The sequence below is a fragment of the Paramormyrops kingsleyae genome, chromosome 1, assembly GCF_048594095.1.
Source record: "Paramormyrops kingsleyae isolate MSU_618 chromosome 1, PKINGS_0.4, whole genome shotgun sequence".
In the NCBI taxonomy this organism is placed as follows: Eukaryota; Metazoa; Chordata; class Actinopteri; order Osteoglossiformes; family Mormyridae; genus Paramormyrops; species Paramormyrops kingsleyae.
This window is the reverse complement of record NC_132797.1, coordinates 60,385,525-60,403,628: the sequence shown is the minus strand read 5'-3', so window position 1 is coordinate 60,403,628 and position 18,104 is coordinate 60,385,525. Positions and strand designations below refer to the sequence as shown.

At 40.6% G+C, this 18,104-nt stretch overlaps 1 long non-coding RNA gene across 1 annotated transcript; it reads left to right on the top strand.

Moving 5' to 3' along the window:
• The first annotated feature begins 2,013 nt into the window (after window positions 1-2,013).
• Window positions 2,014-3,172, top strand: LOC140578871 (uncharacterized). Its single transcript, XR_011983156.1, has 3 exons — window positions 2,014-2,095; window positions 2,617-2,777; window positions 2,995-3,172. It is a non-coding gene; the product is annotated as an uncharacterized lncRNA (long non-coding RNA).
• The last annotated feature ends 14,932 nt before the right edge of the window (window positions 3,173-18,104 follow it).

Sequence of the window (18,104 nt, the reverse complement as noted above, 5' to 3'; positions counted from 1 at the left end):
TGGGGATAAAAATGAATGGAAGGAGGCAAGATGGCCAGAAGAGATGTCTACTGGGTGTCTCTTCTGGCCAAACAGGAACACAACAGGCCAGACAGAAATGGAACATGACATTGTTGTTAAAATAGTTTTGTTAATTTAAGCTTTTATGATTTTTAAGTTTGTCCCTTTCATTTAGTGTGCTATATGGCTTTATGTGCATCTAAACAGTCTCCAAAGTCTTGAGACCCAAAGTACATGCCAAAGGGAGTAACACCAGTCTTCTGTAATCTGCCTGAAAAACCTCGCTGGAATTTCTGCCCTTACTTCTATGATATGGTGAAGTCACCTTGTAACACAATCCTTATTGGTCACCTATCTGAAAGAATCTGTCTGCAGACTGCAGGAGAGGGGCAGAACGTGTAAGGCAAGCTGACCAATCAGAACATACTGGGCTCATCAGGGGTGTGACTTAAAGGTCTACCAGAGCATTTCAGATAGTAGGTGAATAGAGAGATACAGTATGTAATGTTTTACAGTAAAGTAATGTTTTTGGAACATCGAAAAATGTAAATCTATTCCAGCAGACCTCAAAAATAAAATTATCAATAGTGAAAATGAGCATAATAGGTCCACTTTCAATAATTTTCTAGATTATGTATTTGATGCTTACTTTGCTTTTATGTTTAACTGAATATCTTATTGAAAATGCAGGCATTTTTTTCTCCACAACAGCATAATCATGAAATTTATCAAGTTATGAAAAACAGTATTTTATAACACTATATTTATCATGACCTGCTCGTCCGATCCTCCTGTGTGCCACGCCCCCCTCGTTACCTTGTGTTACTTCCTGATTGTGATCACCTGTTGCCTGTTATTTTCGGCTTGTCCTGTGTATTTAGTCCGCATCTCAGTCTGTTTTCCCCAGGTCTGTCAGTGACGTGAGTTTGCTGTGTGCTCCCCTGTTTGCTGTTCTGTCCGAAAAATAAACCCCATTTGATCGCATTCACGGCTCTCTCGCCTGCTTCCCCGCACACCAGTCATCACAAAATTAGTATTTTTATTCTGTTTAACATATAAATCAAACTGTATTGTCATGCCCCGGTCCTCCGATCCTCCCGTGTGCCACGCCCCCTCATTTACCTCGTGTGGAATCCCCATGTTACCAGCTGTTTTGAGTCATGTTGATTAGTCCTGTGTATTTAAGTCCGTGTTAGAGTATGTTTCCCCAGTCCGGTCACTGACATCAGTCTGTCCTCTGGTCCATGTTCCTGATTTGTCTTCCTCCTAATAAACCCATTTTTCCCCCGAATCCTCCAGTCTTGTTCCTGCTTCCCCAGTCTGTGCCCTGGTGAACATGACATGTACTGTCAGAAAGAACAGGGATGCTAACTTATTTTACTACCTAGCTACGTGCCTGTTTGAAAGCCAACAAATCTCAAAGGGGGGGGGGATTCAAGCCCATAATATTACCCTGTGGCTATGTGCCTGGTACAGCTGGATGAATGGATGCAGCCACATGCAGTCACATTAAGACACGAATGACAAAATGGACTGTTAAAGCAATTTTTTGTCAAATAAAGGTCACAGCAAGAATGACTAATGAACAAAATGTATTTTTAAACCTAATGAATTAGCTGATTTTGTAAATACAGTGGTACCTCAGAACTTGAACTTAATCCGTTCAGAACTCTGGATCGAATCCTTAAAAGTTCGAGTTCTGATCAAATTTTCCCCATAAGAAATAATGGAAAACCAATTAATTGGTTCCTGGACCCCAAAAAATTACACCTAAATATGTTTTTTTTTAGCATTTAAAAACAAAATGAACCGAATAAAACAAGAAGAGCATATACTGTACTAAACACATCTAAACAGTATCAAAACAGTAATTTGTAAAGTAATAAAATAAATGTATCGAAACAATTTGTAAAGTTAAAAAACAATGTGTCCTGCCCCGATCGTCCGCTCCTTCCGTGTACCACGCCCCCTCGTTAACCCCATGCGATCAGCTGTTTCTAGTTGTTGTCATTAGTTCTGCTTATTTAGTCCGCGTTTCAGTTTGTTTCCCCAGTCTGGTCATTGTATTGTCCGTCTTGTTTTGCTTGCCTTACCGGTAATTAATCCCGTATTCCCCAATACCCTGACGTCTGCGCCTTTGTCTCCGTTCCGTCTCCGCTCGGCATGACAATATTATAATTAAATGTATTAATGGTTTATTATTAATATTAAAATGATAAAGAAATCTTTATTTTTAAATGTATTTTATTATATAATAATAATTACTGTTACTGTCTATCATTGTCAATGTATTTTTACTGTCTAAATATATGTATTCAGCTAGTATAAACATGCATGATGCTATCACAGCTAATTCGAGACTGAGACTGAAGCGTTACCCTTTGTTTCCGCTGAGAGACGTGCGACGTGACTCATTTCCCCAAGCATACAATTTATCTTAAGTCGGCGTTCACAGTTCGACTTCTGTGATTCATATCTAGTTCTAGGTATTTTTTTTTCAAACTGGTTGGTTCGACTTTTAAGAAATTCGAGTTCTAATGAGTTCGAGAACTGAGGTACCACTGTATAATATTTTGTTGCCCAGTACTAAGCAATCCTGCTGATGCTTTTGTTCAGGTGTGCCTCGAAAGAATGAAGAAGAGAAGCAATTTGGTGATTTCAAGATATTTGATGACCCACAAAACACCTATTCCACGTTGAGGAGCTTCTGCTACTCCAATGAAGCCTTTGCTCGACTGCATGACCTCATGGAGTTCAATACTCTGAACAACATTGAGGTCTGTTGAGTTCCATCTTCTCCCCGTACCTGTAAACATCTTCCCAGACTTAGTTTTACCTGTTAACTAAAACTCCTAAGAATGCTAAGGATATGTATTTCTTATGAGCTGCAACACAGCCATTCCTTGTGAGGTTGGCGTTACTCTTTTTGACCAGTGAGAGCAGAGAATTTGCTTCCTCAATCATATGCCTCAGTGTCCCTTTTTGCTTTTCCAGGTGATCAAAGATGCTATCAAGGGCTGTGTTCTGAACAGGAGAGAGAACCCATCATGTTTCACCCTTGATTAAGTTGGAAAACAGGCAGTTTCTAGGATTGAACCTTGTGGAAAAGCCCAGCCCACTCAGACACATGGTTGAGTTACTCATGTAAATGGTATATTATTAATTGAATCTGCTTTGCTTATAAGTTTTATGAGGATGCACACTGGATGTACTGTATTCTGGTCAGAGAGTTTTAGTGTAAAGATCTACCAGGTACCTTAGATCAAGTCACAGAAGGAGGTTTGGAAAGAAAGTAAAAGAGAAGGTACAGTAACACTTTACATTAAGGTCTGCTTTTTAACATTTAAGTAACTAATAATATCCTAACAGGGGCAACATGGTGGTGCAATGGTTACCACTGTTGCCTCACACCTCTGGGACCCAGGTTCGAGTCTCCGCCTGGGTTACATGTGTGTGGAGTTTGCATGTTCTCCCCGTGTCGTCGTGGGGTTTTCTCCGGGTACTCCGGTTTCCCCCCACAGTCCAAAGACATGCTGAGGGTAATTGGAGTAACTAAATTGCCCATGGGTGTGTATGTGTGAATGAATGGTGTGTGAGTGTGCCCTGCAATAGGCTGGCCCCCTGTCCAGGGTTGTTCCCTGCCTCATGCCCATTGCTTCCAGGATAGGCTCCAGACCCCCCGCAACCCAGTAGGATAAAGCAGGTTGGAAAATGAATGAATAATATCCTAACAAATGGTTACATATTTTTATAAGCAAACATACAAAAGGTTTATAAATGCTTGTAAGGCAGGTTAATGGGTTCTTAATATGCTTACGATTGATTTCTTATTGTTTATAAGCACACTTACAAATGATTTACAAATGTTTATAAAGCAGGTTAATGGGTTCTTAATAATATGCTTATGAATGGTTACTTATTGTTTATAAGCACACTATGGAAGGTGAACTGCTGGGTTAGGACGGGAGAGAGGCGCATTGGGTAGGCAAGAGAACTGTGTGTACGTGCTTCTTTTCAGAGGGGTCCAGGTTGTGGGTTGTTTTTTGACACGTATCGTAAGTTAAGTCACTGGTGACCAGACGACATTGGGGCAACTGGACTAGCAAATACAGACAAGAAGAATTCAGGAGTCTGTCAAGACAAGAATAACTGGCTGAGGTTAAGGGAGACGTAGGATGTACAAGAAGAGGGAACAGATTTGACTAGAAGATGCTTGCTGCAAAAGAGGAAGCCAAAGTTATTGATCATGTATTGCAATATGACAGGCTCTGATAATGCAGAAGATTTTGTATGCATAAGGAATATATAAGCTTAAGATGACATAGCAACAATGATATTTAGCTATGGGGAATAGATTGAACAGTGGGTGGGTTTGTGACAACCCATGAGGGAGGAAGTACTAGGAGGTCAGATGGTGCAGGGTGAGCTGAGACAAGACAGGTGCGCTGGAGAGATTGAGGTCACGTGATAATTATGGGATATGGTAACTAAGGGGGTAACCAAGACAACTATATATGTGATGTGCCTCTTGAGGTAGCAACTAATTGTAATTGACATACCTCTTGAAGTATTAACCAATCATTGTTAATGAGGTTTTTGATAGGTGAATAGCTTTTCAAAGAAGCAGCCAAATGATATGCTTTTTAAGTAAGCTTGAAAAAGGTATATAAACTCTTGTATTTATTTTGTTGGGTTAGTCACTACCTTGGGACGGGGACACTGTTGCTTTTGCTTCTTTCCTGCCTATTAAAGAAACAAACATTACGTTACGGAGTCTCGATCTGAATAATTTCCAAGCACTTCATCAAATATTTCCAGTAAGAAACACTGGTCGGCTGATTAGTAATAGAGGTAGTGATTTTTTTTTTTTTATCTTCCATTAATCACAGAATCCAAAAATAGATGCAAACTAGAACAGAGCATGAGGAGGGCAAACTGCTTGTGGAAAAACTGAGACAGAACCCTCCCAAACACTAGGGAATGAAAATCCAAAACTACAAACACAGAGAATAAAAGACCATAAAAATGAAACAGGATAGACCAGACCTAAGCATGGTTCAAACTCACACCCAACAGGTTCTCTGAGCCACACACTCAGCCCACTGAGCTATGCGGTAATAATGAAGCAGAATGAACACACAGGGGTAAAGGACTGAATGACAGAGAACAGGATGGCCAGCAACACCTACTGGCCAAACAGGGAAGAGACACAAGGACCCGGCTTGGACAGTACTGTACCAATCCTGACAAAGGCTGGTTAATGAGTTCTCAATAACATACTTACGAATGTTTACTTATTGTTTATAAGCACACTTAGAATACGTTTGAAAGGTAGGTTAATAGGTTCTATAGGTCTGCTTCTTAAAAATGAATTAACTGTTACCCCTTAGGAGTCTGAAGGTGTTTTGGAGCCCTGAAGAGATTCTGACATGTCCTGACATTTGTGCATTTTTCAGTTACTTATAAACATATAAATGTCTAAAGTCTGATAACATTGTACACATTTGTGTACAAGACTTTTGTGACCTGGATCTTGTAGTGTAGAGGTTTTACTTCAAAATGATGTGACAATCATGTCACTCACTCATTTACAGAAAACAATACATTCATTTAAATTTTCTAAGACACTTTTTGTTTAGAAAGGCCATATGCGAGGAGGTGGGAATGCTCATGAATAATGCTGTAGTTCACACCAGAGAAGACAAAGACCTGCATAATGAGCTGTATAATTACCCCTTTCAGTCAGGTATGGGACAAAGGAAAGTGCTACAAGAAAATAATTTGAGGACAGAAACATATTTCTTGGTTTGTGGTTTATTTAGCATGCATGTCCCGATGTGAGGTGCTGGTGAAGGCAAGGGTGATGCAGACACATTCCTACAAACAAATAAATAAAAAAATGTTTACACCCGAAATGTTTGTGCTAAATAACATTACCGATAGCAGTATTATAGGCTAACCAAAACGGAGCCAAATATATATTAGCAACCATAATCTAAAGCTATCCAAAACGAGGTGAAATACATTAGAACATTTACAAACATCTGTAAACTCCATAAGGCATTATCTTAGCCACCAGGAAACAACATGTTTGCTACATAAGACAGCATGTTAGCAGAGTTATCTACATGCTACACTAACCTATGTAAATGGAATTGAAAGCCAATGTTTCACATAAGCTGACAAAAGCTAGCTGAAGTGAGGAAAATATTTACTAATATTAGTTTAATATTATCAAAATAAGAGTTATACACTCACCTAAAGGATTATTAGGAACACCTGTTCAATTTCTCATTAATGCAATTATCTAATCAACCAATCACATGGCAGTTGCTTCAATGCATTTAGGGGTGTGGTCCTGGTCAAGACAATCTCCTGAACTCCAAACTGAATGTCAGAATGGGAAAGAAAGGTGATTTAAGCAATTTTGAGCGTGGCATGGTTGTTGGTGCCAGACGGGCCGGTCTGAGTATTTCACAATCTGCTCAGTTACTGGGATTTTCACGCACAACCATTTCTAGGGTTTACAAAGAATGGTGTGCAAAGGGAAAAACATCCAGTATGCGGCAGTCCTGTGGGCGAAAATGCCTTGTTGATGCTAGAGGTCAGAGGAGAATGGGCCGACTGATTCAAGTTGATAGAAGAGCAACTTTGACTGAAATAACCACTCGTTACAACCGAGGTATGCAGCAAAGCATTTGTGAAGCCACAACACGCACAACCTTGAGGCGGATGGGCTACAACAGCAGAAGACCCCACCGGGTACCACTCATCTCCACTACAAATAGGAAAAAGAGGCTACAATTTGCACGAGCTCACCAAAATTGGACAGTTGAATACTGGAAAAATGTTGCTTGGTCTGATGAGTCTCGATTTCTGTTGAGACATTCAAATGGTAGAGTCAGAATTTGGCGTAAACAGAATGAGAACATGGATCCATCATAACTTGTTACCACTGTGCAGGCTGGTGGTGGTGGTGTAATGGTGTGGGAGATGTTTTCTTGGCACACTTTAGGCCCCTTAGTGCCAATTGGGCATCGTTTAAATGCCACGGCCTACCTGAGCATTGTTTCTGACCATGTCCATCCCTTTATGACCAACATGTACCCATCCTCTGATGGCTACTTCCAGCAGGGTAATGCACCATGTCACAAAGCTCGAATCATTTCAAATTGGTTTCTTGAACATGACAATGAGTTCACTGTACTACAATGGCCCCCACAGTCACCAGATCTCAACCCAATAGAGCATCTTTGGGATGTGGTGGAACGGGAGCTTCGTGCCCTGGATGTGCATCCCACAAATCTCCATCAACTGCAAGATGCTATCCTATCAATATGGGCCAACATTTCTAAAGAATGCTTTCAGCACCTTGTTTAATCAATGCCACGTAGAATTAAGGCAGTTCTGAAGGCGAAAGGGGGTCAAACACCGTATTAGTATGGTGTTCCTAATAATCCTTTATGTGAGTGTATAAGACTTAATAACTTACCCCAGGGCTGTCAAGTTTTGAAGACAGGCAAGAGTGACATTCCACAGGATGCCTTTTCATTGATTGTTGTGTTGCATTTTACCCAGATACAATAGTACTATTTTCTGATTGGCTATTGTGTAGGCCCTGTCTTTTTTTTTGATTGGCTGACAGGCTCTTGGGGCAAATCTTGTCCGACTTCAACGTCATAAAAGAGGCTTGTTTCCGACGGGAAGCGACGTTTTTCTTGACGTTTCGTAACGTTTTCATCCGAGTTCCGACTTGGAGAGAAATTGTCGAACGCACCATAATGTCACTCAACTCAGAATTTCCGAGATCCGAGAGAAAAACGAATGCACCATTAGACTGTATGTGTTTTTAAGCCGGTGGGCGTGGCCTTATACGCATGCTGCCCGGACTGTTTTCCGTGTGAATGGCTGTGGGCGTGCCCTGCCTCGGGTCATTAGCAGATAATGAAGTGCGACAGAAATTCTGTGCCTCTCCTTGGTTTCACATGAATTACATAAACTGAAAATATTTATTTTTAATTTAAATTGCTTTATTTAAAAGTAGACACTTTAAGCTTTCTATAGATATATTTCTCATGTCTGTCTGTGCAGTATTCGCGGAGTTTCAGTTCATTTTAGTGACGTGTTTCAAAAAGATTTTCGCGGAGACTGAGACAGCTGAAAGCGCACCCTGTTTATTTTCTTTATTTTACAAAAGCACAATATTTCGTGGATATTGTGAGCATACATGAATAAAAGTAGACCATTTACAGATTAAAATGATGTACTACACTTACGTGTATGATCAAACATGACGACGCATTTTAAGTTCTTTTCACGGTTACCAGAAAAAAATGCAAGTGTCCCCGCCGGCGGGTCCGCCGACTCCTAAGGGTTAATGGATGAAAGTTGGGCTAGGCTGAGTCTCCTAGGGAATAAAGGTCAGCTGTGGACTTGGAAGGAGCCTCTTTCTACAGCTAATTTACACACTGCTTTCATTTTAATATTGGCCATTACCTGTATGAACTGAGCCCCAATAGAAATAACCATCTAATATTACCTCTCTGTCCCCTAAATGCTTTAAGAGTATGAACTGTAGTATTCTCATACACTGAACCCTAGTAACATGTGCATCTAGCATCAGTGGAGCTAATCCAACAGACAGGAATTAAATAGAACAATTTTCGGTTTTGGGTGGTTGGGATTGTGGGCTGTAATGTATCAGGCGAATGAAGTTTTAAGTCTGTACTGGTCAGAAGTCGCAAAACCATCGAGTGACCACAGCTATGAACATGGCTAATGTCTCCACAGGCTTTCTGTGGCAGCCTTTGCTGTTTCCTTAGTTGTGTTTTCAGAACACCGAGCTTCAGGGAAAATGTATACATGTCTGGTCCTGTAACATGTCAAGTTGCATTATGCAGGCTGATTCATGGATATGATGGTATCATTGCATGGAAGATTTTATCCCTAGAAGGAAACAGAGAAAAGAGTCTTTCATTCATCCCCATGCTCGCAGAATGCTAAATTTGTCATTTTCAGATGCGAGAATCCCTATTTGAGAAATGATCTGGACTGTCCCCTCCGTCTAATGGCCATTTCTTGGCAGCAGAAATGGCTGGCACCCTGTGAACGAAACGCCAAAACCATAAATAAACCTTATTGTTTTAAATTGGCCTAGAAACTGAATTCATTTTAGCGCCTGGTCTAGGTATGTTTTTTTTTAATCATTTTTCACAAGGTTCATCATCTTTGCTCCTGGAAGTTTGCTTGTTCGCTGGTATCCTCTGAATAGGTGTATGACACTTATCTTATTTTGGTTTCACATAAGCTCAACTCTCATGTTCTTCCGGTTTTTCCCCACAGTGTAAAAATATGCTAAGGTGAAAGACCCCCCTGTAGATCAGCATTCTGTATATTTATAAGCTTGCTGTCTTTGTTAAAAACAGGAAGGAACCTTTTATATTTGGGACGATGGTGCCAGTAAGCACAGCACTTTTGAATTTAACAAATGCAGGAGCCTAAGTTAACTGACAGCTGAAATGGACATGCACCCTGACATGTGAGTCGGCTCCTGTCGGTATCCATGGCATCCCTGAAATCTGTGTCATGTTGACTTTCGGTTAATTTTGGATTCTAATTGAATGTCCTGAGTGTTGCACTGCTGTAAGGTGAATAGGTGACTGAATCATGGACCTTTGCGCATGGCCTTATGTGGTTTCCCATGAATCCCTGGATCTGGAAGACAGGAGGTGGTTCATCCATGTTTACTCTGCTGTAGTGAAACCGAATTAGTGGTCAGCTCTTTTGCATGGTTGTGGTCTATAAAAACAGGATGGCAGTGAGTCAATGGTACAGTCTAGATTTGAACAAAGTGACTCAGAATAGCTGCCTTTGATTGTGGGGGAATTTAAAAGCTTGGAATTTACACCCCTAAAAGTTTAAATTAAAATGAGTTTAATTCAAAAAAGGCTGTGTATGCAATTTAAGTGTTTCAATCTAGAATAGAAAAAATTGGGAGTCTGGTATGAACTCATTTAACCTAAAACTGTAATGATTCAGTGATGACAAAGAAATCTGTTTGTTAGAAATAGCCAAGCTTAATCAGACTATTTAGACATCTTTTGTGAGAATATTTTAAATGAGGCAGGGTCTTACACTCCTCGTGGGCCCCTGACAGAATTGGAAAGTGGGTTTGGTGTCCATCTGATTCAGCAACCTCCCCCCCTCCTGCTTTCCTCCACTCTGTATATTTCTCTCCATCTCTGTACCTGGAATACTTGCAAGTCTTGTTTGTTCAGAGATCTCTCCTACCTGAAACACTGGAGTCCTCCGATCTGCACACCTCCTTTGTTGTGTGACCTGGATTGGCTGCATTTTCTGTTTGTTCAGGGACTCCTTCCCTGAACACTGATTTCCTCCAAACTGCACATTTTCCTTGCAGTGTGACTACAAATACCTACACTTCCTATTCGTTCAGGGATATCTGTCCTTTCTCATGTCCCTACTCACCCAGGATACCAGAGCTTTGCTGAATGTCACGTTTTCTGTGAGGTACTTTTGATCCTCTGCTCTCTGGCAGGAGCAGATAAATACTTGAATATCATGCACTGTTCCCCCTAAGAAATTTCCACACTGGCCATCCATTCCTTTTAAGTGATTTGTTAAGGATATGTTTTACTGCGCTTAAACCCAAATGCAATTCAATCCCTTCCCACTTTCTTGATTGAAAAAGCTCCATTCTATTGAAACTAATCAGTTTAAGGGACTGGTTTTTAAAAATGTGGAAGAAATTGGTCTAATCTCTCAAATCATTTTGACATTCTTTTGTGTGACAGATTTGTTAAAAAGTAATGAACAGGGCAATGGATGGAGTTCAGGAGGCCTGTGTGAAGCTTGATACCTGGTGTACATGCACACATCATCTTAATGGTAATTAATACTGACTGCTTGTGATCATTCCCTGAAAAGTCAACAGCTACTGAGTTTTTATTTTTCCTTATTAGCAGATAATGCTCTTGCTATACAGTACTTACTGCTCCTGTTGTATTATTATAAATAAGCAGAAAGCTTTTAAATTCCCATAGAACAGCTAATGTCAAGTATCACTAATGCTTGGTACAGAGAAAGGTGAAAATTCTAAATAGCTTTTGGATGGTGCTTAAACCCAGCAACTGAATACAGGCCCCACATTTTGCAATTCTAGTACAGTATTACCTAATTAAATTTTATTAAATAATTAAGATTTGTATTTATTTTACCGAAATACTACAACATTTATTTATTTTACAATAGATTTACAGTTTTAAACAGAAAAAGTAACATTGCAGAATATTTTAGTTGAAGTTTTTGTCAATGATTTTAAAAGTCATTGCAATTGAATGATATTGAATGAAGGTGTATCAACTAAGTGAATCGTAACATTTTAGAAGTAAATGCTTTCTGCCAAGCTGAAACAAGCAGCTATCCTTACCACTTCAAAAAATGTTCAAAATTGACACTTTTAAATCATATTTCAATAAATAATAAACAAAGACAGGAATGGAATCAGTAGATGTTTTAAACAATTATATTTTTACACAAAGGAGGCCTGATCCTAAAACAGTAGCGCTGATTGGAAACATAATGAATATACAGTTAATGAGTGAGATTCTCCCTGAGTATTTTGCATGTCGGTCATTGTTCTGCAACTCGCAAGCATCTTGGCCGAAACTGCATTTTATTTGCGCTTTTATGCCCTTTGCTTTCTTTTCCTTTGTTGCTTCTTTCATTCCCTCGGCTGTACAGGTTGGAGCTGCAGACTGTATCCTGGCTGGTGGCTTGGCCTCTCCAAGCTCCTTTATCTCCCTAGACATGCTGCATGGAACCCCCTGGAGAGAAGGACTCACCAGGTGGACATGTAACCAAAGAGCCTTTGAAGCCCCACATTGGGGTTCTTATCGAAAGTCCCGTATTGTTCTGTCTGGAATGGCCCTATGAGAACATTACTCAGAGATGGAGTTTGTATGTACTCCCATGACCTCTGCAGCAGGTCACCCCCGGAGTCCTTTGGACAGCCAACCGCTGTGTCTGATTGACCTGGCCAGGCCTGAGATGTGAGGTCGGCTCTGCTGCTGCTGTTGCCGCCACCTTATGGACTATAATGCATGATATCTTTCATTAATTACAATATATCACATTTAAAATCAGCTGTCGCTATAAATAGAGCCGTGATATAAAGTCATTTATAGAGATTCATCTCGGGGCTGCAGCGTGACAGAGGTAAAGCAAGAGGCACCTTCCTCCTGCAGATAATGAAGACCTACAGTATCTAGAACAGGCTGCCTCAGAGATTATTATATTATTATAAATATTAATTAAGTTTGGGGCAGCATGGTGGTGCAGTGGTTAGCACTGTTGCCTCACACCTCTGGGACCAGGGTTCAGGTCTCTGCCTGGGTTACATGTGTGTGGAATTTGCATGTTCCCATGTCGTCGTGGGGTTTAACCCCCCCCAGTCCAAAGACATGCTGAGGCTAATTGGAGTTACTAAATTGCCCATAGGTGTGAATGGTGTGTGAGTGTGCCCTGCGATGGGCTGGCTCCGTCCTGGGTTGTTCCTTGCCTCATGCTTCTGGGATAGGCTCTGGACCCCCCGCAACCCAGGAGGATAAGTGGTTTGGAAAATGGATGGATGGATTAATTATGTTTGATAAGCAGAGGAATGATGGAATTAATACATGATCAGGAGGAATTTTCTGTCTATCTGTACAGAGTGATGTCTTACAGGACTTAATTATGTCTATAAAAAAAAACCCTGCAGATTTATTCCTCCTAAGGGGGTTATGAGACATCCGCTCTACGTGCACATTTGTTCCCTTGGATATTTTTGAGATGTGAGGGAAAGTGCTTTCACTGTTGCGGAGAACGCTTAGAAATACTAATTGTGCTACACTTAATGAAAGAAAAAGAGTGATAATGTTTCAAATCAACTTGGGCACAGTGGCTGTATGCTGTCTGCTGGGAAGGCCTGACAACTTCTTGCCAATTGCGGGGCCTTTGCACCTGAAGGTTTTGGGTTTGTGTGCCGTGAGCAGTTCAATGTCTTTGATATCAGGCATGTCAGGATCAGCACCTGTTTGTCCCAGTCTTTTGTGTCTTCTCTCCATTTGGCCAGCAGGTGTCGCTGGCCATCTCCTCCCCGTTGTCTTTAGTGTTTCCTCTGCTCCCCAGACTGCATAGCTCAATAGCCATGCATGCAGCTACTTGTAATCCCCTCAGTTGTGTGTGTGCCTCCTCTTCTTTTGTTTTTGTAATTTTGTAGATTTTGTTCCCTAGTGTTTCATATGTATCAGTTTTCTAGTTCCTGTATTTTATGATTTGTATTCGGTTTTGGTTTTTGGCTTTGTGCCCGTGGTTGTGTTTTACCTGTCTGTTATTCCCCTAGTGTTACATTCTGTTTCCTAGTTTGAGTTTCATGGTTGTAGTTTTATTAGTTTCACCTGTTGCCTGTTCTTGTGCCGGTCCTTGTGTGTTTCCTGATTGCTTGTTGTCCTGCACCCTCCTTGATTGGATAATTGTCTCATGTCTCACTCCTGCTGCATCGTTATCCGGTTAAGTTTCTGTATTTAAGTTCCTGCCTTAGTTCAGTTCCTGAGCGGGTCATTGTATTTCATTAGGTGTATTCAGGGTCTTAGAAATTACCCTGTTTTGTGTTATTTGTACTCTGCCTGCCTGCTCCTTGTTGCCCTGACCCTTTGTAGTACAATCTTTGTTATTGCTTTTTGACCCCTCATGGTCCATTATGTTTTGTAGTGTTCCCCGTGTTATCAGTTTCTGTTAATAAACCCCATTAGTCCTGTGAGCCACAAGTGGATCGTCCACCTTCCTTTTCCTCGCCTTGCATGATGCCCCGCCCTCATGATAGAAACCCTTGAGTCCATGACAAGGCATGAGAATCACCATTGGAATGTGTTTTTAAATAGAGTAGCTACACAAAGTTAATTCTTCACAAGTCATAAAAATAATATAGATATTTTGCTGGAATTCAAGATACCAAGTGATTGAGTCATTTGAGGAAGCTGGCAGAGGCACCTTGCAAGGTCACCTGAAGATCAATTCCCCCTTCCCAGCTCCTTTCTAGACCTCTTACCTTCTGGCATAGGAGAACCACTGACCTTCCTTTGGTGTGATTTCTAGCCAAACTTGGAAAGGAGCTCCTCATGGAATGAGATGACCTTTCCAAATCTCTGGGACATGCAGGTGTTGCTGAGCTGATGCCCTGTGTACCATAGCATGAGAAAATCATACACATTATTATATGCACATATATGGTATAATCATATTTTTGACAGAAATGACAGAATATTAAATGCCAGGAATTAAGTCAGTTCATACAAATTAGAAGCTTTTCAGCAAATAATATATTCTCTGCTTGTTTCACATGAGCTGAATCTATATTTTGTTCCCCAGCCACAGTAAACCCAACCAAGACGAAGGGGTGTCGGGATGTTGTTGGATGGGGAGTGAGGCAGGATACAGGCATTACGTGGTGGCTCTGATTATCCTTCTGTGCATTTACCAAACCACCACTTGTGTTGGACAAGACCTGACTATTGTTTTACCAACTGAATGTCTTGTGGCTTCCAGGACAGCTCATTCCTGCATATTTCTTGGGCTGTTTAAATAGAGCCTATCAAGATCATTATTAGTTTTTTTTGTCAATTTGTCTTTTAACATAAATCAAATCAAAGTCAGCAGGAAGCAGTCTAGTTATTTAAACACATAACAATTATAGATGCAGAAATTTGTTTAGGTATCCATTTATTCATTGAAGGTAAACTACTGATGACATGTGACCTTAAGTCTCAGAATAGCCACTTCATGTTTCAGGTGCATGAGTGAATGTCTGCATAAACACTCATGCATCTGAAATGTTCTGAGGAGACGCTGCTGGAACTCACCTGATGATATTTATCCTCCTTGAAGACTCCATGGCAATTCATACTTCATCTTTCCAGGTGCACCCATTTCACTACACTGCTTGTATTTGTGTTTGTTGCAATACTCCTCTCCCTCTCCTGGTGTGGTGGAATATCACTGTTGCATGCATGCACTGACTGCGACCATCCTCATCCACAGCCAAATGTGGTATAAATACAAGCTTCAGCAAGGACAACCATCCCCAACCCTAAAACACACTTGAAAAAGTGAAGCATGAACTAGACTTTAGTGGTCCAATACCAAGCAGCCCCACATGCAGCTCAGGCTCTTTTCGAGCCATCTAAGGTTGGTGTTGGGGCTTTCGGGTACGTGTGCCACAAGACTACTCTCCCCCTTCCTCCAGACATTCTCTGAGGAATCCACCGTTTTATCCGCTGGAGTAGGGTGGCCACAAAAATGCACATTAGCCCATTCATGACTCCCGGGTATGTTTTCGCCCAGAGCCATAATTGATAATAATAATTGATACTTTTTATTTTTCCCCATGGGGAAATCCCCTTTATACCTCCATGAACTTGCCCTCTGTACATGAGAGCAAGCTGGCCACAAGGGGCAGCCACCTATTGCAGGCTTTGCTCAAGGACCTGCAGATCTGCCATGGGTAGGCTTGAACCGATGACCATTCAATTAAAGTTACAGAGGCTTAGCTCATTAACCACATGCTGCCCACGACTGTAATTGGGTCTGATTCTGAAAAATTATAGTCACATCTCTTGGTAACTATGGCAATGGACAAACAGAGGACTGCAGCTCTACATGTCCCATGGTCATGTAGTGGATCCTCTACCCCAGGGGTTGGCAACCTGCGGCTCTTTGAGCAGAACGATAGATGCATTCACATTTTCATCTCTAAACATATTATGACTACATGAATACTTTCGTAAATATAAATTATTTATGGTTTAATATTTTTCATTTAGATATTTCATTAGCTATATGTGAATGAGGTGGTCCATCGTGTACGTGCTTCTGTGATGTCTCAACTGCACACTTAACTTGATGTGCCTGTATTGTCTAGTTTTACAATTAATAACCCATTCATGTATTGCCCCATCGCAATTATAGACACATGCGAACATTCAAATATTAATTAAAAAATCGTTTGCAAGAGTTGGCATGAACCCAAAATGCCAAACCAATATCTCATTATAGGTGAAGCGACCTATTTTATTAACTATTAAACATTTTGCACAAATTATGAAATGGCTCGAAGAGCAAAAATAATCGATGTTCATCGTTCTCTGTGTACTGGACACCACAATTTTGTCATTAAAATGTCCTACCTTACTTCCGTTTAAATGATTGAAGTCGGAAAACTTAATATCCAATATGAAGCTTAACCGCGGTAGACGAATGTACATGCAACAGTTTTATTATCCTGTGAATAGTCTGCAGCATTTGCAAACTAACACAGCGATTATGATGTACCTAATTTTAGGTTTATAATGGAATAATATAGATTAGCCTTAAGATTTCTGGCGCGACCGTGAGTCTGCAAGCGTGAGTGTCAAGTCAGAGTTCCGCTGTACACCTTTTCACGCAGTAATGAAGACTGTATTCTTCAGGGGTGGCTAATCTTACCCGCAAAGGGCCAGTGTGTATGTAGGTTTTTGGGATAACCTGAAGGTCAGCTGTTCAAATCCAGGCGTGAGGACTCTTCACCCTAGGGTTACCACTTTTTATACAAAAAAATAAGGGACGCATACTGCAGCGGGGGCCACATCCCCTATTTTTTTTACATGGGCATTATGTTGTTTATTAATGTATTAAATGTAATGTTTCATGTAATAAATTAATGCTTATGTGTCTGACTTAACCTTAACAAATCATAATATTACATTGGAATGTGATCCACTTACATTGTATTTACAGAATTTTTACAAATTACAATTTGTGACCCAGTGTGTGAAAACCAGGCCAAATCTAATTCTGAGATAAAGTTTGATTTTAGCCATAATTCATTTCACTGTGATTTCAGTTGTTGACATGGTTTTACTCAGTTAATATTAAATACATATATTTTTATTATTTTCACATACTGTTCTTTATTTCATGTAGAAAACAGTAAATTACAAAAAAAAATTACTCCAGCTAGGTTTTCACAGACTGGGTCACATTTTTAACATTATTTAGCAATTATTTATTTATTTATTTATGTATTATTATACTGTCATTACCATGTCTGCTTCGGGAGAGACTTGGGGTACGAAGAACTGTCTGACTGTGCTTTGATTTTTGTGAGCTCTGTCATTGCGGGAATGCTGCTCTCCGGAGGCATGTTGTTGCACGTCTGACAGACCACCTTGAGCCACAGAGAACGCTCTACGACAAATTGTGCAGTAGGCTTGATAACAATTTCCGCTAACACTCTGCAGCCAAGTATTTGTTTCCTCCCACTCTCTGCGGCATTTTTGCAGCCGCTTGCGTTTAAGCTCTGAAACTTTAAGACGCGGGGGGTTACCTGGAGAAGCATCTGCCATTTTTTCAATATTACTCTCTGCCAACACTTTGCAGACCCTACTTAAAAGACCCGCCCTCCTCACTGGACAGTTAAAAAGACCAATCAAACTAATGATGACATCAAGTATTACCCAATCAAAAGTAGGAAAGGAGGCATCTTCATAAAATGCGTGTGGGATGATTTGCATGAGACGCTGCTTTAAAAAAAATGATAAAAAAATACGGGACAAAACCCGTCCCGTATTGATTCAAAACGGGACGCGCAATTTCATTCTCAAATACGGGACGATTCCGTATTTTAAAGGACGGGTGGCAACCCTACTTCAGCCAATCAGTCCTCTAATTAGTAATCTAATTAGGGAGTTGCAGCGAAAACCCGCACACACACCGGCCCTTTGCGGATAAGATTGGCCACCCCTGGGGGGTATTCCAGAAAGCTTGGTTAACTTACCATTTTGTAAATCTTAACCTCTGGGTTGATAAACCCCAAACCCGCATACCATGAGTATGTCGGTTCCAAAACACCTGAGAAGAGTAAGTTCAATCAACCTCCTATTGGTTACCCAGAGTTAATGCGCGTGCACCGTGCATACATAAAGACGTTTTCAATTGATCGCCGATTTCACGAGTCAGAATGGAAAATCAAAGTGAAAAAAAAGAGAGCGGCATACTTCACAAAGGCGGAG